The sequence below is a fragment of the Pteronotus mesoamericanus genome, unplaced genomic scaffold, assembly GCF_021234165.1.
Source record: "Pteronotus mesoamericanus isolate MK-2021 breed Mesoamerican mustached bat unplaced genomic scaffold, CSHL_Meso_final scaffold_167, whole genome shotgun sequence".
Taxonomy (NCBI): Eukaryota; Metazoa; Chordata; class Mammalia; order Chiroptera; family Mormoopidae; genus Pteronotus; species Pteronotus mesoamericanus.
This window is the reverse complement of record NW_026555308.1, coordinates 48170982-48196022: the sequence shown is the minus strand read 5'-3', so window position 1 is coordinate 48196022 and position 25041 is coordinate 48170982. Positions and strand designations below refer to the sequence as shown.

At 32.3% G+C, this 25041-nt stretch overlaps 1 pseudogene; it reads right to left on the bottom strand.

Moving 5' to 3' along the window:
• LOC129083554 (myotilin-like) overlaps positions 1-25041 on the bottom strand; it is a 104035-nt pseudogene that overhangs the window by 67177 nt on the left and 11817 nt on the right.

The window sequence follows — 25041 nt, the reverse complement described above, 5'->3', positions numbered from 1 at the left end:
ATTGTTGTGATGAAGCTGCCAATCACCAGCTGCCCATAGCTGAGGCCTTTTGAATCATTTGAATAGTTTCTGAGGAGGAATGTTCAAGCTTAACACAAAATTTGATGCAGATTCATTGCTATGCTCGCTCAGTCATTTTGAATGTAATGACCACACAGCACACACGCTCACTCAGCATTGTCTACCACTCCCACTGACTAGTACAGTGAAGTCATCACTGTTCATGCATGAGCATTCCGGTCCACTCTCCTTTGCTGCCAGGTTAAAGCGATGCAGTGTAACTGGTCTCATTAGATTAATAATGGCTGGACTTTTTCTGGACAGGCCCCATATACGTCAAAACATCACATTGTAGTTAAATATACATATGTACGTTTATACGTATATTTGTCAATCATACCTCAATAAAGTTGAAAAGTAAACTTAAATGAACTAAATTTTAACTTAAAAAGAATTTTCTCAAGTTAGACATATTTGAATTTTCCCAGTCTAAAAGTTAAATTTATAGCAGCCACACTTATCCATGTTACAAAATTTCTTACAAAGTGTATGGGTAATTCTCATTTTAATTATCTAGGCTTGAAAAAGTTGATATGCAAAGGAAATGACTCATATCTTTTTATATATCAGTTAACAAACAGTGAAAGACATAGAAAAGAAAAAATTCTCTACATATCTGAATCTTTAATGTGGAAACCTGAATCTTTGAAAGAGAATCTAGATTCAGATTTGCCCTATAGTTACACAGCTGCAGTAGAATATTTGCAATTAGGTGAATAATCTTAAATATTATTTTAAGTTATTGGCCTCAATCAGGTGACATGAAAGATAGAGGTACTTTAACCCCACCATGGTTTGTTGTCTACGTTTTCTATTATGTGAAATATTAAATTTTTATTAGAAGTTACTGAATATAAATATAAAATATATTTCTTACTTAAGTTTAGTAATATGTGAATTCTAGCCATAACAATCTGGTTAAGAATCCTTGGTGTGTCTAAGTATTCCAATAATATGTATAATGTAACAGAAAAAAACCTAATAAATATTGCAGTATTTTCTAGTTTGTCTTATGTATAAGGTACTGATACCAAAAGGGTTTAAAATGGATAATGAAACCTAAGTTGAGGAAAATAATATTACAACTTTATACAGTATGAATAAATAGCAGTTAACAAAAAGATGATATGCTGAAATACAAGTTAGTACAGATTTTAATGATATTTTTAATAATTGGGTATAGATTATTGAGAAAAACCTTCTTTAGTAAAAAACATTCTCATATAATTTAGTGTAAGTAAAAGATAAAAAGAGAATTATCAAAAATTTTCCTTAATTTTCAAGACTTTTTAATATATTCTTAGTTTTGTCCCATGAAATGAAAATATATATCAAAATAAATTTATGCTCTTGGAGATCTTATATTGAAATATGGTTTTAAAATAAATTGAAATATTAAAATAAGAATACCAAAACATACGAAAACAGTATCTCAAAATAAAATCAGAAGGAATATAGATATTTCAGAAAGGGTTTATTTAGGAAAGACCAAGGGTTACTTTTTATGTAACAATTACTCTGCTTAACCACAACTTTTTAAAAAGTCATTATTATAACTGACAAAAACCTAATCTTTTCTTTAACTTATTTTACTACGTTTTAAGTTTTTAAAGATGTCCTTAGTAATATAATCTGGAGCTGATAGGAAAAGATATTCTGCAGTCTATATTGATTTTCTACTATTTCAGAAAAATAACATATCTTTTTTCTGTCATAAAAAATGTTTCAGTTCAACTCAACTGATCCTTCTTTATTAGAAATTTACCCAGTTATACAATACATTCATTTTTTTAATTTAATTTTTGAATCAGTTGAAGTTTTTATACTAAACTGATAAAAACATTTTATTGTTTTTGATACTATTTACAACCCACAATCCTAAAAGATGAAATCCTTAGAATTTTTTCAATAATAATTGAAGTGTCTTTCATTCCCTTCCTTTTTTCACCCAACTCAACTTGGGCAGATCAGTAATGAAAAAATTTTGATTTCTCATCTTACTCCCCACCCATCCCATTTTTTTACATAGATTTTAATGTATCTACAGTTTTTTCTCATCACTTTCTATTCATTTACTTTCTGTCAAATCTCTGTATCTATAATTAAGTGTATTTTAATGCAGAAATTCCTCAGAGGGCCATTCAGTTACATACTTTATAAAAGCACTTAAAATCGTCTGTTATTTTAATTTTTATCTGCATATTTATAATTATACATTTACCCTGAATTATTTCTATCATTAAATCAAAATACTCAATTAAAACATTGATTAAATATTCATGGTAAAAAATTATACACATCATCCTTAACTATTATTACAAATTGGCTAATAAAGCCAATTATGCTGGCCCACTGAAACCTGTATAAAACGAAATTTACTTAAATTCAATTATATACAATTTTTAATGGTCTTTTTACTAACTGAACAATAAGCCAAATCATGTCTAGTGTAAAGGAATCACTATTATGAAGAGTCAACATCGTCATTATTTAGGTCAAAATGTTTTATTTTGACAAAGATACATATTTCTATACATAAATTTTATATTAATATAATCATTTAAGCAATGGCAGAGGTCCATCATACAACTGTCATCATAACTATTAATATGGGACATAATATAAAGGAAAGAATAGTGGGCTGGGCCTAGAAAGCTCATTTCAAATGCAAGGCTTTCTGTTGACTCCATTTCCTCATATGTAAAATAGATGTCTGTTCACATACTCTATATATGGGTTGCTGTCAAATAACAGTTTGTAATTTCATCAGGAATCTTGACTCCAATAGGAAGTACTTACAGTGAGAAGATCTTTTGTAGCATTAGATGGCTGGGTAGTTTTCCTCTGAGTCAATATGCTCCTAATTTTCTCAGAACTCAGACACATGCGTTTACACTTTACATTAAATAATTTTTCTAGCTAATCGCTTAGCTTCTACTCCTCTTGACAGCTCTCATTTAGTTCAACACCTAGCATCAGGTTGTAGTAAATCCAGTCACACTGGGTGATAAAACAATCGATCCAATTTTTGGACTTTATCTTCATAATATTAAAATATTAGCATGCATTAAGATGGTAAAAAATATTTTCTCTTGACTCACAAAATTTGACTCAATTTGTGAACTAGATAAATAAGTCATTTCTAGTCTAAGAAGAATGAAGATACAAAACTGAAATATATATTAGACTATCTCTTCCTAGTACGTATTGTTTAGATAGGTGGGCACACTCAAAAATTACTTGAGAGTCTGTGGAGTTAATGACATTCCATTTATGGATTTTCCCTAACAATTTATACTCACTAAATTCTTTCAAAACTATATACTTAACATATATCTCAAATGAATTAAAATTTCAAATATGTATTTTTTTTCCGCATGTTGAAATTACTTAAAAAGACCCAATGAAAGTGGTGGGGGGCAGGCAGAGACAAATGTATTTGAAAAAATAAATTTAAAAAAAATTAAAAATTAGAGAAAAAAAAAAAAAAGACCCAATGAAATCTCCTGGATCACTGATCATTTTACTTGTTGATTTATTGTGAACATGTTATGTACCAGATGCTCATTAAGCATTTTGTATTTACTTTTTCATTAAACCCATAAAATAACTCTATAGAATATCTGCTATTATTTTATATTCAACTTATAGATAGATGAGTGTTACAGAGACTGTGTAACTCAGTCTAGGTTAAAGAGCTAATAAATGGTAGAGTTGAAATGTAAATTTCACATAAACATGATTTTAGACACTATATAAATAATATTACCTTAACAGACTCAGCCATACATACTAAAGCATATAACTGTACCTAAATAACATGTTGAAATATAATTTCTACAAATACATGATATATAATTACATATGCATGCAAACATCCATATCACTGGTCTTGTATTAGAGAACAACTTTTAAGTTGCTTCATATCTTTCCTTATCATAATTGACAATTTCTTATAATTAAATCTTTGCATACACCTTTAATTTGATTATTAACATAATTCGATAGAAGTGTATATACTTTATAGATATTATGCACTCATTTGAGTTTTTCACACAAACACATGCACAAAAACAAACACAATCAAATTTACCTGTAAACAAGCTGTGAAAAATTATACTTGTTATACTACAAAGTCTTTTCCTATGCTGTTGCTAAGTCTGCATATTTTACTTTTATTCTGTGTATATAAACCAATATATACTGTGCATATATATATATATACACACACATATATTTATTTGTAATATGTATGTCTGAGAGATGAAGAGAGGCTTGATAGTGAAAAAGGTAACTTTCAGTATAGTTAAAGAGGGAATATTATATTTTAGAATTGCATACAAAATATGTGCTTATATTCCAGAATAAGATAATGATACAAATAATAACATAAAGCAAAATTAGAGATAATATTTATATTTTATTTCAATGAGTGTAGTAAACATCTCAAGTTGCCCTTATGTTTTCTGCCACAGGAGGCAGACCTGAGTGTACTCATTAATTGGCCTTGTGCCCTGGTTGTCTGTTGGGTTTGGCTAATGCAGAACATCCAGAGACAGAAGGGAGAAGTGAGCACCATTAGATATTAGATATGTGATCTTCTGGCTGCCTTGCTCTAACAGTGGCTTAGGCCAGCATGTATCACTCCACTAAAGTTCGTATGATCCTTCCAGGTGGCCTTCTGTAGAAGACTTTCACATTTCAGTTTCTAGCACCCACTTGCTCTACTTGGCCTTAATAATTATAAGTCTATTCAAAATATCTATCTCATATTGATAAATTGTAGTAGTTTTTAATTTTTAAATACTTGGTCCATTTGATCTAAGCTGTCAAATTTCTGTGCATTACCATTATACAATGTCCCACTCAACTCTGATTATTTTCTTTGCTCTAAATGCTATTTCATCTGTTACTTATGTAGCCACTACAACATTTTAAAATTATTGTTTCATGATATATATTTTTCATCCTTTTACTTTCAGCCTGCCTATGTCATTGTGTTTGAAACGAGGTTTGTTAATAGATAGTAAACAGTTGTTCTCATTCACTTTGGCAATTTCTGTCTTATATTTGGTGCAGTTTGACCATATTTTTTAATTTAATTATTTATATATTAGTATTAGATGTAAATGTGCAATTTTATTTTTGTTTAGTTATTATTTTGTTTTATTTTCCTGCCTATGGCAAGAATTTTCTAGAATTCCATTTCTATTTTTCTTTAATGTTTTTGAGTATATCACTTTATATAGCATTTTTAAGATTACTCTAGGTGTTAGATTTATATACATATTATTAAAGTCTACTGGTGTCATCATTTTATCAGTTCAAGTGCCAAAATCTTACCTCCCTTTATATCATTTTAGCTTCCCCCATTTTAATGCAAATAAGTTAAATATTCCTCTCAACACATTTTGAATCATTTCAGACAGTGTGTAAATTATTCCTTGAACCATCGAACATAATTTAGAAATTTCAAAAGAAAATGGAAAACCTTTTGCATTTACCCTGAGTTTTGTTTATCCTTTTATTCTTTTTTTCTAATATTCCAAGATTTCTTCTTTGTTTTTTTTCCTTTCTCTTTAGAAAATTTCTTTTAACAGTTCCTGAACTCTAATTTTAATATCTTCGATTACATGTAACCAATTTTAGAAACTTCTACAAAATGTTTGACACCGTTGTGGTAAAAATGTTAGAAAAATATCCAGTTAGCTTGATTTTATTATTTGATAATTTTGAATTCAGAAGGTTCTGTAAACTTATAGCAATGCCATAGAACACATTCCAGTTGAGGAATTTGTTTACAAATCAAACTGAGTGTTGGTATATTTCATGACCTATGGGTTATTAATAAAAATTATTTTGTCCTCCAATCACAAAAATTATTACCTTTAGGAGAACTTACTACCTTCAAAAATATAATTTTTAAACTGCATTATTATAAGAGTTACTTGTATCAATGTTATACTATCAAAGATAACTACCTCATATATTTAAAATTCAAGTGAGCTAAAAATGTAAAGAATTCCCTATGCTTACTCCTGGAGATTAATGACCATTGGCACTGCAAATATATCCACTCTAAGTAACTCTGTAATCAGTAGAGCTCATAATTCATGAATATGAAACATACATATTATCTGTAGAATATTTTGGCCAAAACACGGTAAGACTTAGAATATGCATGTGTTATCTAAAATTCTGGTAGCCAAGTGAAATTATCTAATCTATTGCTCTGCATATAAATGTATCTTATACTTCTATAACTAATACAGTACGAACTGATTATGAATTATAATTATCATTTGGCAAACTGTGGATATCTCAATGTCATCATGTAAAAGCTCTGTTGTTTTAGATTAATTTCTATGTCTATCTCAACATCAATTTAACCATCATTTAGTGAACAATGTTGTTGGAAAAATTAGGGGAAATATATGCTTAAATAAATGTTTAAATTTTTAATATATGTTTAAATATCAGTGAATAAAATAAACTTAAAAAAAAGAAACTGCCATGGTATTTTGTTTTCCTTTCCTATACTATGCAAATAATTATTTTTTTCTTCACTTTGTCTAAATAGATTCCATTACTCATCATTTGTTGAGCTAATCAAGTTTTCTTCTTTGAATAAATAATAAATTTTCATGATTAAAGCTTTCATAAAGTCAAAAGAAATGTTCCAGATATGTATCATATCATTTCCATGTTTCCCAAAGCTGAAAGAATGAGTTTTAGTGTTATGATTAAAAGTAAGCTCTCTAGTGTTAGACTGCGTGGGTTCAAGTGCCAGCTATAACACACTTTGGTTGTGACCTTGATCTCATGCCCTCTCAAAGTCTAAATATCCCTCTATGTATAATGATAATGATAATACTAATTCATGAAGTTATTACCAGAAATAAATGTTATAATCCACATAAAATATATCAGCACAGTGCCTGAGAAAAATGTATCCAATTTGAATAAAGATCAATTCTTATTATCATTATATTATATGCCTGTTTTGTGTTATTATATTATCAAAGTAAAGTATCTGCCTTCAAGAAACGTATTATTTTGTAAGGTATATAGATAAAGAAACAAGTAAGTAGAATATATTTTTATGTTTCCCATGACCAGGGTAAGTACAGGAACAATAGAAATGTATTCCAGTCGTGATTATTAAAAGAGATAACCTGTTTTAGCAAATATAAGAAGGATGAAATATAGTTATCCTGATCACCTGGAATATTATATGTTTTTCTGATCAGAACTCTCTCTTTTCTTCACAGCTAAAGGATCTATCACCACAAATATAATTTACATGGGTAGTTGTGACTCATATCATGACATATGTGATTGTGAACCATGGTCACAGTTGATAGTGCTGACCCAACCTGGGATAAGCTCCTTTTTCCAAATGCTGAGATTTGTTATCAAACAGCAGTGAAAGAAAGTATTTTTCCAGTGGTAGGAATTAAATGAGGATATAATAAAACTATTGGCCATATTTCCTGTCAAGTTTATATAGCGAGTCTGCAAAGCAGAGAGTGGAAAGTAGGAAATGAAGCTAAATGCTGGTGGCCTCTGATTCCTAACTTCCAGGTGTTTCCAAGACACAACTGCTTTCATGGCTTCTTGGTGTCTTGGCTTTATAATTATTCCGTGAATTTCGTTTTCCAATAACTTCACTTTTTCCCCTCAGCTAAAAAGATAAACAAGTCATTTAATTTTATTGGCAATCATCTTAATACTTTTTAAAATGAAAGCCAATGTCTCGATTTTTCAGTTAAAAGTTTGGATTTGGTTCCTCCTTTCCAAGTTTTTTCTTACCTATTTGTGCTGCTCAAGAAAAATTAATTACTACTTTGGTCAAACTTTACTGGTTAAGTCTAATTTCACACTCTTTTTTGTCCCTCATTGCCCTATTTATGATTCCATGATGGCTGCAGTAGGCTTAATGTGAAATCTTTTCTGGTAATTGTCTCTGTATCACAATAGACCTCACACATATTCATCGGTGTCTGATCTGCAAGTGTCTACATATTTTTTCACCAGCTTTCCATGTAGTGGTATTATACATTCAGTATGCCACATTCCTTTGCAGCACTCACATACACACAATAATTTCTCCTGACATAGCTCAGTGTTATGGGTAAAGCTACTTTCATCAATACTGATTGTCCCAAGAGAGTTTGTGAGTAAAGAGCTGGTACCAGGAGAAGAAATTTAGCTGGTGGCAGCACTTCTCTGCACAAGTTTGACAGCAGAGGAGAACAGGCAGTAGCTACCTGGGTCTCTCATTATGAAGCAAGGGCTTCCACTTATCTGGATCTTTTTCACAGTGTCTTAGGGAACAAGAATAGACTTTTAGTAGACAAAAGCATAGGATTTACAGTCAGATAGATCTGCCATGATTACTGTTTTATTCTCAAATATTTGATTCCCTTTGCTGAGGGAGAACTGTACACCCTATCCCATGCCAGTGAACTGAAATGTGGCCCTGGGATTTGCTTTGGTCAGTGAAATATGAGAGAAAATAATGTGTTACTTTGGGGAAGAAGCTTAAGGGACAACATTATGTCCACCACATTCTTTTTTTCTTTTATCACTGTGACCCGAATTCCAGGGTGTAGCCATTCCAGAGTAAGAAGAGAATTTACACTGTCAATAAAAGCCTTTGATATTTTGAAATGTTCATGTTGTTCTTTACAGTTTATCCTAGCAAATGCTAACTAATTCACTTGAATTTGAATCCTTGCTTCACTGTGTGCTAGCTCTATGATCATGTGCAAGTTACTTAAAACTATTTGACTCATAATTTCCATATCTGGATGTGGCAATAATAAAGTTTGTGATAAATATATTTGGTGGCACTCAGAATCTTTTCCTACTTATTTCTTCAAAAAAATTTTTTTTTCCTTTCTTGCAGCTAAAGTCCTGCATGAAAAATTACAATACATTAAATACAATTCTCTGAGATTTAGAAAGCATAAATGTAGCGCAGGCTATCTTCCAGGTGTTTTGGCTGTTTCCTGCTCGCAAGTAAAAATGTGGAAATGTCTGCATTGACTCTCCAGCCCTGAGGCTGCTGAAGCAGCTGTGGCAGAGTTCTCGCAGGTTAGTGGTCTGCTTCACTTGCAGGCTGGGCGTCATTCTTGGAGGCCATCCTGGAGCCCACTTAACTCTTACACTTAACTCTTTTTTACTTCAAATACCTATAGTGGATTCAGGTTTTTTAATAAAATCCTGGCTGATTCCATTTTTGGTTTTTGTGAACATCAGAGTATATAGTACGTGAAACATTGTTCTTCAAGTCTTCAGAATATAATTAGCTCAGTAAGCTATATAGAAGTTATAGTTAATTTATGATTATTTTCATTGACAATCTTCTACTTCAATGCTCAAATACAGAAAATGACGCTGTCATTGAGCTACTTCTGTGGTTCATTCATTCAACAAACCTCTACTATGTGTTTGACAGAATTCTATCAAATAAGAAAATATGAAAACAAGCAAATAAATAAAGGCCAGGTGGCTGCCCAAATCTTTTTTTGATACCTCATGGGGAGAAGTAATTTCTCTAAGATCAAGTACCAGTCAAACTCTGGATAATTTTACTTGTTCCAAATATTCATATTAACTATTCAATATCTCCTTTTGGGGTTTCAGAACTACAATTCAACTCCTGTACTCACCCTCTTAGAACACACCTGAGATCACTGCTAAATGTAATAAACTTCCTTTGTACGAGGCTAGTATCAGTTTCTCTAGCAAGCTTTATTACATGGATAGTCCTATCTACAATAAACGTCAGGGTTAAGAGAAGGAATGCCTTCACAACCAAATGATTTCTCATGAAACTATTAAATCACTTAAATGATCAACTTGACACCATTAAATTTACTCATGAATATACATCCCAATTAGAAAATATGTATACATGTTGGTGAGAGATGTATTTAGGATTTAATTGGAATTGATGGTAGTATAATAGTTGGTAAATTTAATGATGCCAACTGGTCATTTAGGTGACTCTGTCATTAGTTATATGGGCTGATAAAATCCTTATTTAAGAGGATTATATTGTATCATTAATTATGGAACAGAGTTACTCATTTTATGTGGATACATGCAAAACATATTGAAGAAACTTAGGGATTCATAACACCAGATGTTGACTTTAAGTACATTGGTAGAGATAGAGATTTAAATGGGCTATCACACACATAATATATATCACACACATATATATATTTTGATAAAATATATCAAAATAACAGTAGTTATTCAGTACATAGCAAGAGTGATTAGTCATTTTAGTGAATTAAAAATAAATACACTGGAAGATATAAATGGTGACAAGTTCTATTATTAATTAATTACCAGAGAAAAATTTATATGATTAGTGTATGACTTCTCAATTATCATGAGTGTAATTTCCTTTACTATTAATTAAAGTTAATAACCCAATTGTAAGCATTTACTTAGAGCATCGTATACGTAACCAAGTGTGTCTAATATTGCACATTTCAGACAGCACTTTCATTTACTTCATGTCATTTGTTATACACCTTCTGAAATTATACTGATAAAAAAGATTTCTCTCAAATAATTTCAATAACTTTCCCAAGTCAAAGATAACACATTAAACTAAGTACGAATTACATGAACTAATATTGTGTGATTTTGTACACAGAGCTGTGAGTTTATTTTTGTAACAGTGCTGGTAAATATTATATAAGTGGTAGCCATAGTAGTAGTAGTAGTTTTGGTGGTGGTAGTGATAGTAGTAGTAGTGGTGGTAGTGGAGATGGTGGTAGTCATAGTTTTATTAGTAGTAGTAGTAGTAGTAGTAATAGTAGTAGTAAACAATAGATAGTAGTGGTAGTGTTTCAGCTGCATCACTTCCTCCCATATGTATTATAAGAATATATCTGCAATAAAATAGTAGTTAAAAAGCGTTTTTGTTACTTTAAATTTCCCAGTCAAGAGAAATATATGGCTATATACTCCTTTCCAAATATATTTTTCTAAATGTATATTTTAGCTACTAATTTCTAATTAGGATCAGCATCATAAAAGTTTCTGTATTTCTTAAGAAAATGGGGAGATTACACATACAACAGAGCTGAATCGAAGATGACATAATATTAAAATTATATTCTAGAATAAGGATCGAAATTTGATACATAATGACCTGTTCAGTGCCTATGAATGCTTTCACGTGGTAAGTTAAATAAAAAAAAGTGGCAATCATGATGAACGTGTACCAACATGGAGGAAAATTATTGACCACGCTAAATGAATTAATTTCTTATTAAGTGATCAGTAATTAGATATAAAAACAACAGCACGCTAGACTGAAAGATTGGTTTGTATACTAGCAAATCACTACCACATGGTTGTAGACATTTTTTAAATGCACAACATTTCAAAAAAACCTGTCACCACAACCACTACTACTAGTTTTCTTGGATCTTTCTCAAAATAAGAAAGCAGGAAATATAGCTACAACAGTGTATTTCCAGCTTACATCTACTTTCATTCTGGTAAACCTACAGGGAAGTGTTAGAGCTTTCTTGAGGTTAATTCATATAAAGCTTGATTTTTGCCATCTCACATTAGCTGATTATAAAATTGCTAAATTCACAATCTTCTCTTGAAGAAATAAATAAAGTTGACTTCAGATGTAATCCAAAAAAAAAAAAAAAAAGAAGAAAGAACCCAAGTAACAAGTGTACCTTACCTTGACCAAAGGAAATTAAAAATACCCTCAAATGGTAGCTTCACCTTTCCTTTGCTTTACGCACTTGCTTCATACCCTTCATAGATTGTTCTTTCTGTTTCTCCTTGCAGATGAAGTGTCATCCAACAGATCCTGACTTTATTTCAGGGGAGTTTAAGTATTCTGAGCAAATGAGTGGGAATCTCTAAATCCCAATTTCAGATTCTTAAGAAAATATTAAGAGATAGATTTTAGTGTCTATTTCTGACCCAACAAATTGTAGCAGAGAAAGGAACACACATTATAAACATGACAGTTGTAACTCATATCTGTTATGTGTGAGGAAGTAGTTCCCATAAAAATAGGAACGTATTCCCAGAGGTGACTAGGACATTTTCCAAGAGATGACTAATATCAGGTAATTTTGAAACAAATTACTTACTCTCACTGAATTCCAATTTCTTCTTTTATAAACTGATGATTATAATAGATTGTTCAAAAAAGATATTTCAAGAAATTCACATGTAAAAATAACATGCCTCATATAGTTTCTAGTACATAGGAGGTGCTCAATAAATGGCGACTCTTGTGGATGATGCTGGTGGTGGTATTACTGAGAAAAGATCCTGTGGTGCTCATCTTTGTGTTCCATCATGTACCATGGTGTTGTGTACACAGTTGGTTCTTAGTAATTTTTATTAAACTATTTAAATTATGAGCTCTAGCAAGGAGGGATAACCAGATAGCCTCTTCTTCAGAAACATATATAAAAGTCAGCATGTGATTCTCACTTCAACAAACTCATCATAACATTTTAATTCCATCAGTGCATAAAGAGTATTTGTTAATCAATTAATTTCATAGGTTAATTTCAAAAGGCTCAAGATTCTGACAAAGGGCAACATTCCTAATGTTTGGCATGTTTTTCATTCTGAATACAGATTTGTCCTCAGCAGGATGCAAACAGTGCATCATGAAATATTGATTTATTTTCCAGAACTGTAATAGAAATGAAATGAATTTTGAAAACTCAGATATATGCATACTTGGCAGCAACAATTATATCTTCAATCATAAACATATCAAATGCTTCATTTGTTCTTGTGTTGTTTCAAAGATTACTTTTCAAGTATTCTCATGGAAGCTTATTTCATCTTTGTCACGTGTCCTTACAATAGTAATTATTCACATAAACAGGTAGTATTCTTCATGATGTTTGGAAGTTTTGGACTTTTGTATCTCTTTTTCTCCTTTTTTAAAAGGCAGTTAGGGGACTACACAAAAGTAGGAAACCATGACTCCTGCTATATACTGTATGTATATTTATATTATAGTATATAGTATGCATATATACATATTTTGAATAAATTAATGGACAGAGCTATATAGATTCATTCATTAAGCAACCACCCATTATATATCAGCATTTTGGTGCTAGAAATTCAATAGTAAACAAACAGATAAAAATCTCTACCTTCCTAAAGTATACTGTTAATGAAAAGCTAGAAAATAACATGATAAAACAGCAAAGTGCAATGAACAAGGCATATGTAAAGAGGGTTTATGAGTTTTAGAGAAGGTATAAAGAAAGATCACTGAGAAGTGGTGAGTTTTAGTATTTACACATACACAGAACTTTCTTCTCTTTTAAAAATGTGGGGTCTTACTAATTTCAGAAGTAATTTAGGTTAATCATCTTAAAATTTTCAAACACCGTGAGCAAGTATGACATAACACATGAAAGGGTCCTTTAATGCAAATTGTATATGTATATGTATCACCCTATATATACTACTCAGTAATTTTTTTCTCTTTTATCAAAAACATTTATTTAGACTCCCATCAAGTTTATTTAACTGACCAGGTTATTTTAATGGAAATCATAATAAGCCTTGGAAGCAGAGTTTGAAAATATGAAGCCATTTTGGTAGCGCTAAAGAAGCAGCAACAGCCCACGTACACATCTTTAATATCATTTTGACTTCTTGACAGATTAACAGTTTAGTATAACCCATTTCATTTATGAAATGTGATTTTGGTTCATCTGCCATCACCAAGTTTCTAAATAATGTAGTTTATTTTGGATGATAGATTATGGAAAGTTCATTCATACATCTAAAGCCTGACATTTGAAATCATATGTTTTCATTTTACAGAAATGAGATAAGTTTGAAATCTTGCCAGGGTATAAGTATAATGTCTGGCTTTTTTTTTTTAACAAGTAGCCTCATTTTCATTTTTAGTATAAACTTAGATTTTAAAAAGTATAGCTATTGATTAATGCAATATCTAAAAGTTTAACTGGAGACTAATGTTTTCAGTAAGAAATGTTCAAAATTATCTACATAGACACTTTAATATTGATTTTTGTGATCAACTCAGTGATTTTTATTGAAATCAAATAATTGTGCCTTCAATAGAGTTATTAATGACAATAAATGACCATTTATTTCAGCATCATTAGAATTGTGTTCTTTGGTAACAATTCTTACATATTAATGCCCTATTAATAGCGAGATAAACAAGGTATGCTGTCTCATTGCAGCTAATAAATTGTTCTTTACAATCAAGATAAGTACTACAGGACAATAAAAATTACTTCCTCTTTTGTTATGTCCTGCTGTTAAATTATTCTGATTCCATTTTCCAAGTAATTGATTTAGAGATTCTATTTGACATCCTCTTATAATTGGAATCTTGAGGTGCATGAACCACATGCTTGGCTGAGCCCTGTGCTTCTGCAAAGAGGTATTTCCCTAACAATATCTAAAGATGTATGTGCTCAGTGTAAGTTGTGAGTCCATTTCGGGTTATTTAAAAAATTGAAGCAATCTTTGTGAAAATATTTCTACTTAGCAGAGTAAATAATCCATTGCAAAGTACTGAAGCTTTGAAAACTTTCTTTGATGAGACATTAAAAAGCAACTAAAAAAAGAATAGAGGTTAACTTTGTTCTCTTATTTATACCCTGCCATAGTGAACCAAATAGATATTGATTAAAACATTATGAATGTAAACTTTTATTTAAGATTATAACAGATGTTATTAATTTTTTAGAAGAAAGGTAATTGCACAAAATTTAAGATAATAAATGCCAAGGTTAATAGAAAGTAACTTAAGTTTAAAATTGTAATGCTGTTAAATTACTCACTTTTCTTCCATTTGGTCTTGCTCTCTTATTCATAAATGGTAAGGAATTTTGATGGAGCATTATTTAAATAATAAAGAGAGGAAATAGCTTCAGAAATAAGTTATCTGATACAAGTAAGTGTTGTGAAGGGAAAATTTTCTTACTATTTTTACAGTGTCTCTTGATTAGAAATAATTTGTGGTTTGAAACAATAGTAAATCTCAGTATGATAATAATTATAGTAAAAACAGCTAACCTTTTTCTGAAGTCAACTAAAGTAATTTGGATTTATGTTAAGGAATTATCATGACCGATATTCAGTGATGTCTCCACAACATCTATTTCAAAAGGGCATGGGTGACATTCTGGTTGGAAGTTGAAGGCTAAGGGACTTATCTATAATTTATTATTGTCTAGTAAACAACTGTTTTTACTTAGTTGATGTATTTATTGGGGTAATTTTTTAGAGAAATTAATGGAGATAGGATTGGAAAAAGTTTCTTACCCCATTCGACACTCTGTTATTTCTAAGAGTCTCAATTCTATCAATTACTGAGCACCCGAAGAGCTACCAATTACCATTGGGCAGGTGCTGAGTGGACATAAAAAAAATGATGTAACTGTCCATCAAACGCCATAACCATGTATGTGAGGAGTTGGGTGAGAGTAAATGCAAGAGCAAATAATTTCATTAAAATGTAGTATGTGCTAAAAGCAAGAGAGCTGAGTTCAACTTTGAGGTTCAGAGAAGCCCTTCTGAATGAGAAGATGCTTTAGTTGAATCCGGGAGGGTTCATCAAAGAATACTGGAAAAAAATATTCCAAGTATAAGTAAAAACACAGGCACATATACATGTATGAAACAGTAAGGCCTGTAATAAGAAACAAAGTGACTCTATACTTTATGTTACCAGATTGTAAAAGAAAGGAAGAGTGTCTAGAGCTGTTGATAGAAGCAGGGATTGCCGACTCAGAGAAGTCCTTACATGCCAAACTCAGTGACAATAACTGTACTCTGTGAAGCAGAATGTTTTAAAATTTTAACCTGAAGTGTGACAGTCTGATTTCTAGTTTACATGGTGACTATAGTGAGGGATGGCATTGGCACGCTCTATGAAAGCAAGGTGGATGAGGAGATCAAAGGAGCAGCTGGAAGTACTGGACACTGTCAGAGATAATTTCTGATACAGAGAGATTTTCCTGGTACATTGATGATGATGGTGTTGACAGTATGGAGAAAAAGTTTGGGAGTGAAGTGCAGCATAGATGATGAACTGATTTATCCAGATTCAGTGTGAGGTGCTTGTGGAATAAATCAAATATGTCCAATAAGAAAGACATTTCAAAGTTAGGGGGACATCCAGCCTTGTAACTTCACCTTAGGATTCATCAGTAAATACACCATAATAAAAACGTCTGAATTAATGGAATCAGCCAGCACAAACATGAGAGAGAGAGAGTATTAATGGACCCAGAATAGACATTTAAGGAACAAACTCTCTTGTTTGCATTAAAGGGCAACGGAAAGAAGCATAAAAAAGACACTGAAAAGAAATACAACAGTCCTGAGAGTTAAGTAATTTAATCCTGATGCTTTCAGGTAATATATAAACAAACAAACAAACAAATAAATCTCTGAACCTCAGAAAAAATGCAACTTGCCCAAAATATTATAGCTAGGAATTGCCTGGGCCAAGATTCAATCCCTAGTATTTTTGACCATAAAAATGTGCTCTTTGCAGTATCTTGCGAAGCCACCATGCTAAATGGTAATGTTCTTATGTGTAAAAATTATGTTTTCTACTTCCAAATATCCCCATAATGTGAATATATAATATGTACTTTAAGGAAACAATTTAATTTCATAAAAATCTTAATGAATTAAGATAATTGTCCTTTCATGTAATTTTAATCAAATGTACCCTTTAGTTATGTTGGGTTTTTTTGATAATTTTTTTCATATTAGAGTTTTGATATTGATAGTACAGTTTAAAAATGTCTTATGCAAGCACATTAATTTTAATTAAATGATTAAATATAAATTTTAATACAATGATTCTTTCAAAACAAGAATTTTATTACAGAATTATACAAAATTCTAATATGTGAGAAATTTCATTTATGAAATCAAATGAGGTTCTCTTTTTTTTTAATGCAACAGGATATTTAAGTAATGGTATTTTTTGCATTTGTTCATAATTTTTTTTCAAAAGTTTGTGTTAGGGAAATATATGAACCACTGGTCTTACCAGAAATTTATCATAAATTATCAAGCTATCACTATACCTGCTTTCCCTTATAATGAAGAAATTTTGCTTAGTAAGCTGTCATACAAAATTACATTAATAACAAATTCAAATCCAATGTAAAAGGTCATGTTTTCTCACAGTGATAGAAAATGCTTTTTTTCCTTGCTATATAAGTCACCCAAAACCTAAGTATTTGAAAACAAGAAAACTTAACAAGAATCTAAACCAGAACCCTAGAATGAGCTATCATATCTTTTTGAATTTGTGGACTGATTTTAAACACTCCCTGCTCTAATTACTTAGAGATAAAATGATCTTAAGAAAAACAGCAAAGTTATCACTGAAGCATTATGAAATTTTGTTTATCCAATTACATTATAGATTCAAGAAAATTATAAAGTAACCTGCACCTACATATTAAGGTAGTTATGTAATAAGTCATGTCATCTTAAAAATTATTTTCTATTTGGATCAATATAACATAATTTTCTTAGAATTCTAATTTAAGTATTACTCTTCACCATGTACATATTTGTTAACTTTCATGAATATTTTAAATTTGTTCATTCTCTATATACTTTGGAGATTAAACACTTGTCTGATGTATCATTGGCAAATATGTTCTCTCATATACTTGGTTCTGTTTTCCTTTTGATGATGGTTTCTTTAGCTGTGCAGAAACTTTTTAGTTTGATGTAATCCAATCTGTTTATTTTTTTTCTTTATTTGCCTTGCCCTAAGAGATATATTGGCAAAAATATTGCCATGTGGGATATCTGAAATTTTCTTATGTTTTCCTCTAGAACTTTGGGGGTGTCACGGCTTATAATTAAGTCTTCTATCCATTTTGAGTGTATTCTGGTGTATGGTGTAAGTTGGTGGTCTAGTTTCATTTTTTTGCATCTACCAGTTTAGTTTTCCCAACACTGTTTGTTGAAGAGACGATCTTTACTCCGTTGTATGCTCATGCCCTGTTCATCAACTTTTTAAAAAGATTTTTAAAATTTATTTATTTTTACAGAGGGGAAAGGAGGGAGAGAGGGAAACAATATGTGGTTGCCTCTCATGTGTCCCCTACTGGGCACCTGGCCTGCAATGCAGGCATGTGTCCTAGACTGGGAACCCAGCCAGTGATCCTTTGGTTCACAGGCCGGCACTCAATTCACTGAGACACACCAGCCAAGGCCCTTTGTCAAATATTAATTGACTATAGAGAATTGAGTTTATTTCTGGGTTCTCTATGCCATTCCACTGATCTATTTGTCTGTTCTTATGCCAGTGCTAGCATTTTGATTACAGTAGCCTTTTAGTATAGTTTGATACTGGGTATTGTAAACCCTGCTCCTTTGTTCTTCTTTCTCAAGATTGTTGAGGCTCTTCGGAGTTGTTTGTGGTTCCACAGAAATTTTTGAAATATTTGTTCTAGATATGTGAAATATGCCATTAGTATTTTAATAGAAATTGCATGAGTCAATAGATTTCTTTGGGTAGTACGGACATTTTAATGATGATAATTCTTCCAATCCATAAACACAGTATATGCTTCCATCTGTTTGTATCTTCCTTAATTTCCTTCTTCAGTATTCTATAGTTCTCTGCATACAGGTTTTTTACCTTCTTGGTTAAATTTATTCCTAAGTACTTTCTTTTTCTTGTTGCCATAGTAAATTGAATTTTTTCCTCGTTTCCCTTTCTGACATTTTGTCTTTGGTGTACAAAAATGCCACTGATTTCTGAATATTAACTTTGTACCATGCTATTTTGCCAAATTTACTTATTAGGTTGAGTAGTTTTTTGGTGGAGACTATAGGAAGACAAACAATCTAATTAAAAAATGGGCAAAGGATCTGAATAGACACTTCTCCAAAGAGGACATACAGATTGCCCACAGACATGTGAAAAGATGCCCAACATTACTAGCCATCAGAGAGATGCAAATTAAAACCACAATGATATATCACTTCATACCTGTCAGAATGTCTGTCATTAATAAATCAAGAAACAACAGATGCTGGCAAGGATGTGGAGAAAAGGGATACCCTAGTGCATTGTTGGTGGGAATGCAGACTGATACAGCCACCATGGAAAACGGTATAGGATTTCCTCAAAAAATTAATAATGTAACTGACTTTTGACCCAGAGATTCCACTGATGGGAATATACCCTAAGAATCCCAAATCACCAATTCAAAAGAACCTATGGGCCCTGAGTTATTTACAATAGCCAAGTGCTGGAAACAGCCTAAATGCCCTTCGGTAAAAGAGTGGATCAAAAAACTGTGGTACATTTACAGAATGGAATTCTACACAGAAGAAAGAAAGGATCTCCTATGTTTTGCAACAGCATAGATGGAACGAGAATATTATGCTAAGTGAAATAAGCCTGTTGGTGAAAGACAAATGCCATATGATCTCACCTATAAGAGGAACATAATGAACAAAATAAACTAATAAACAAAATAGAACCACAGGTGTGGAAATATGGAACAGACTGACAGTGACCAGAAGGGAGGGGAGAGGGAAGTAATGGTAGAAAGGGAAGGGGCTGGACAAAGAATATATATGAATCATCCACTGACATAGACAACATTGTGGGAATTGACTGTGGGAGAGGCGGATGGGATGGGTGGAGGAGGGCAAAGGGGGAATAGTTGGGACAACTGTAATAGAATAACAATAAAAACTGATTTAATAAAAGTTTTTAAAAATTTGTTCATTCTTTCCATATTTACTGACAACACATGATGTACCAAACATTGTGACAGTTTCTGTAGATAAAATGGTAAAGACAACACAACTCCACCTTCACATCCTCTACAAAAGGTAAAAAGCTACTATAATATTGTCATAAGTTGGGTTCTCCATATGCAGATGCTAAGACAGAATTTGGGGTGCAAGCTGTTTATTAGGGGCCAACATCTGTGAAATGAAAGGGAGAGGGTAACATTTGCCTGTGGAAGAATTCAAACTACAATACAGGACTCTGAAAGACTTGGCCAACTCAGGAGAGAGCTTTGGAGCAAATAATGACTATCAAAGTGTCCTGCCTAGGCATGATATAGCCAGGCCTTTATATTCTACCCTCAGTCAGTCACCAGATGCAGGTTGCACAAGCCAATATATAATCTTGGATAAGGGTGCTCTCTGTGCCAGGCAGCCCTTGAGGAACCAACAGAAGGCAACTGTCTCTGAAGGTATTCCCGGTTTCTGGAGAGCAAGTTTTTAATTTTAAGGGGGATGTTGGCTGCACATCTGCATATCTGTCATACTCCATCATAAAAACACCCAATGGATTACTGAGAGTGAAGGTAAGGTGGCCATTCCTATTTTCATCCCTGGTTCCTAAAACTCTGCAGTCTTCCTATTGCAAGTGCACACCCAAATAAAGGCCTTTAATTCAATGCATACATGGTATACTAAAATAGGACATCCTGTTATTGAAGCATATACCCACCAGGCTGCCCCTCCAGTTGGGTCTTCAGTTAACCATTTCAAAGCTTCTATCATGCAGTCAGCTTGGGTGATACGGAAATGATGGACCCGTTTCTGTCCTGCTTTGCATAAAGTGGATGACCTGATCTGACATGAAATTCTATGGCATCCATTGCCTATCACTAAACACTCTGAAATACTTCAAATAATGATGCTGGCAAAGAACCTGTGGACAAGGCAAACCTATACGCAGAATATGTGTCTATTCCTCTGATGAACTACTGGTTCTTTTAGGATGTTAAGGGGAACAGTCGTTAACTTGATGCCAAGCATCCATTTTGTCCTTTCAGGAAATGGTCCCTATCAAGGACTCAGCATTGGTATCTGATGCTGAGTTGTGCTAGATCAAACATAGTTAGTGCTGTTTGTTTTATGCACATCCCTTATAATCACTGCCATAAGCCTTCATTCATGTGCTGACACTGGGAGATTGGATGACAGACACACACTGAAGTCATCTGACTGCTCCACATTGTCCACACTTAGATGTTTAGGGCCTCCTCTGTGGTAGATTCATCCTGCTGGTCATGAACATGTAATTCAAAGGCCTTCTCACATTGTGTCTACCCTCGTATGTCCATTCATATGCTTCTACTCTGACCTTTTTATTCTCAGCCTCCTAATTTGGTTATCCACCTTTCCTTGGTACAAAGTTATCTGAATAAATGTCTGGGCCTATATAGGCATTCCTCAGTCAAATCACCAGACAATCTGACTTTGAAAATGGTATAACCTCAGGCAAGGAGACTCCCTGCAGCTAAGTCATACTTTGCTGAGGCTCATAAATGGAGGCTGTGTGTTGACCACATTCCTTGAAGCCTGACAGCAAGTCCTTCTTCAAGGGTTTGTGGGCAGTACATCTGTGTATATACCAGAAATATAATATTATAATAGCTTCCCTGACAGGAAGCATGTGATATTTGAGGAGATAATAAGGAGAGTGCCTCCTAGATATCCCATGATCAAATTATTCAACAGGAATCATAGATTACCTAGATATAATAATTATAGATTTTCATTTTATAGGTTGATGAAAAAATCACTCCCTTTTTGTATACCTATTCCTGGTTCACGAAGGAACAATTATAGTTATTTAGTTAGGAATAGAGGAGAGGGCAGTCACAGAGTTCTCACAGAGGGAGAAAAAAAGAGATTGAACAGACATTTGAAAATCAAATAAAAGAACTGAAGCAGCTTATGAGTCAAGGAATAGTGGGAGATATGGTTGGAAAAATAGTTAGGGAACACATTTTCAACTTGTAAACCACACTGTGGAATTTTGACTTTACCTAGGGGTGCTACGGATCTGTGGAAGTTTTTAAGTGGAGTAGCATTATGCTCATATTTTACTTGTGCTTCAGAAAGATCATTGAAACTGCAACTGAATAGTTTCAAAGAGCTACTCTGCTTTTGTCAAATACTGACAACTACATAGGATCCCTCTTCAGTAAAAAGGCCTACTATATTCCTGAAGGGTAACGGTTCACCATCAACATGTCCAATTATCTGTGCTTCCAAATTTGCTGTAATAAAAGGTGACCTTGAGAATTTTCTATGAGGCCACCATGCAGAGGAAATCTGTTACAGCCAAGAAGGTTTTATAAGAGTCATTCCATCTATGTTCAAAATCAGGTTTGATGGCTAAAACCAATTAAATTTTATGACATCTATGATAAAATGCAGAATTTGATTCAGTCTATAGCAGTAAGTAGAAAGAGAAAAATGAGGTTAAATTCCAAAATCCTGGACCTCATAATACAACATATTATACAAATAGTCATGCAAATTGACTGAAAGTAATGACCGAATTAAAAATATTAATAATACTTACATTAGTATTATTGTAATGGAATTATAACACAAGAATCTTGCTGCAAAGAATAAAAAGAAATCTCATGTTTTTATCCCCATTTGAATATTGTTCTCCCCAAATGATAAGACTTGAGTTCTATGTTAGGATAAGCTACAATGCATGGATTTTTTTTTTTTTTTTTTACCCTGGGAAGTTTTGAGATTATTATTTCAGCACCCAAATACTTATATCAATTTAGCAAGGAATAAAAACTTCAATATAGCTAAGTATTCATAGCTAATGACTACTCTGTAACTTAGAAGGGAAGGCCTAAAATTTATAAGGGCAGATACGAAAGAACAGTGACTAAAGAGGCAGGCAATGCAACGTGAAATTAAAAGACAATAAGAATTAAGAATATATAAAGTAAAATAAAGATTTGGATATATGAATTCAGTCAAGTGTAAGCAAAAGCAAAAAATGCTGCTTGCATAATTATTACTATTAGAGACAGTTTATTTCTATGTATTTAACCAGGAGTACACTCTCTTCAGTCTGTTTATAAAAGAATATTGGGTATGAGAAAGCAGGCAATATAGGGAAAATGAAAAACTTACTATGCCCCATATTGTAATCCATAATGAAAAATATGACTAGTAAATGTTCATGTATCTGAGACCATTTTGAGATATGGTCTCATTTTTTATTCCACAATGAATTAACTTTTCCCATCCAATTAGAAATGTTCCTCTTCAGTCAATATTTAATTTTCTTTCTCTCATATTTTCTCATGCATAGGAGTTTTGTCTCATCTCTTCATTGAGAATTGAAGTTCGGGGATGCTTTGGCAGCTAAATAAGCAAAGTGCATAAATCTGAAGTCACTGAGGAGAAGCCCAGGTCCTGCCAAGGGCTAATGAGCACACTCCTTCCACTCTTTTATCATTACTTTCTTATTTATGTGGGTCAATGAAGGGAACAATTTATAAGATCATTTCTGCAATTTTCCAAACAGCAAAAAATGAGACCATTAGAAAATTCTTTCACCGATGTTGCTGATTCCTATTGACTGTTTAATATGACTTAGATCTCTTTGTTCAAAAAGCACTTTTATAATTCTGAACAGTTTTCATTATATCATTGTTTCTCTGACTACTTCTTTAAAGTGTTCTATACCTCAAGCTAATTCTTATGACAGATTTAAATAAATATCAAAGCACTCCTCAGTGTCACTTCAGGTTTGGCATGATGACTGTACAGATCCACCCTCGTACCCACTCCATTTCCCTTAGTCTAAGTCCTCAATAGGTTTCATTACAGAATTCAAGAGTTTATTATCTCAGTGACTAACCAAGTCAGACAGTACACATAATTTTTGGAACAAGTGAAATTTATGTGATCATTAGCCTTTTCTTGTGAATTAAAATGCTTTTATTCAGCATGATCAAGTTTTAACTTATATTTCATGAGCAGCTACTACTGCCATGCCAAGAAAACTGAAAGTTAATATACATGAATAATATTTTTTATGTATCTTTTTACAATTTCTTACCTGAAGTATTATTGTTGAGTAATGGACATTTTTTCCTGCATTCCAAAAATATTATGTAAAAACCTTGAGCAACAATTTAGAGTAGAATTGTTGTGAAATAGGCACGTTTGATATCTATGCCTTCCAATGTGGTAGCCAATAGCCACAAGGCTATTGTGCACAAGAAATGTGACTGAATTTTATGTAAGTTTAAAAGTTTATCTTTAAATCTAAATAATATCCACTTGTGTCTAATGACGAACATATTGGACAGAGCAGATTTATTACAGTAAGAAACAGTTACGGTACAAAGTACTAATATTTTTATACTATTAGGAAAAAATAAGTAAAATTCTTAAAAACAGTATGAAAATAATAATAGTATACATATGGTGGCTACAGAAACATAGAAAATCTCTAATTTAGATTAGAAGGAATGGCAGACATCAAAAAAAGTGTTTAAAAGAAGAGTAAAGAAGCTGTGTTGAAGGATGAATAGAAGTTAGAGCGAAGTAGAGCCTTGGCTGCACTTACAAAGGAGCTGTTATAATAATCATGGCTATACCCATTTTTAAAACTAGATTGTTCTATTCACTGTGATTGACTTTTGTGTTTCTTCCTTTCAGTTTTATAATTCTGTGTGTAAGAAAGCAATCATCAGGAGATCCCACAAGCGAAGATTACAGAGTATCTACTAAAATATCAAATCACTTCCCATTGGATACAAAAAAAGTACAGGTGAATATTTTGGAATTTGGGAATCTACATTTTCCTCATGGTATGTGAAGAACTGCTTTACAACAAACAATATGTAATTGTCTACTATAATGTCCAGAGGAATAAAATTATTAATTTTTTCTTTCTGCCTGACAACATACTTTTATTTATTTATTTTCTCATAGTTTCCATGGGAATCCATGCACAGATTATCTGAGTCTTCTGCTCTAGGTCTCACCAGACTAAAATCAGGGTGTTACCTAGGTCAGGGTTTCTTTCAGCTTACTGTTTGGTAACCAGATTCAGTTCCTTGCAGTTCTAATTTAAGTTCCTGTTTTCTTGCAGGCTCTTGGCCATGAGTTTTT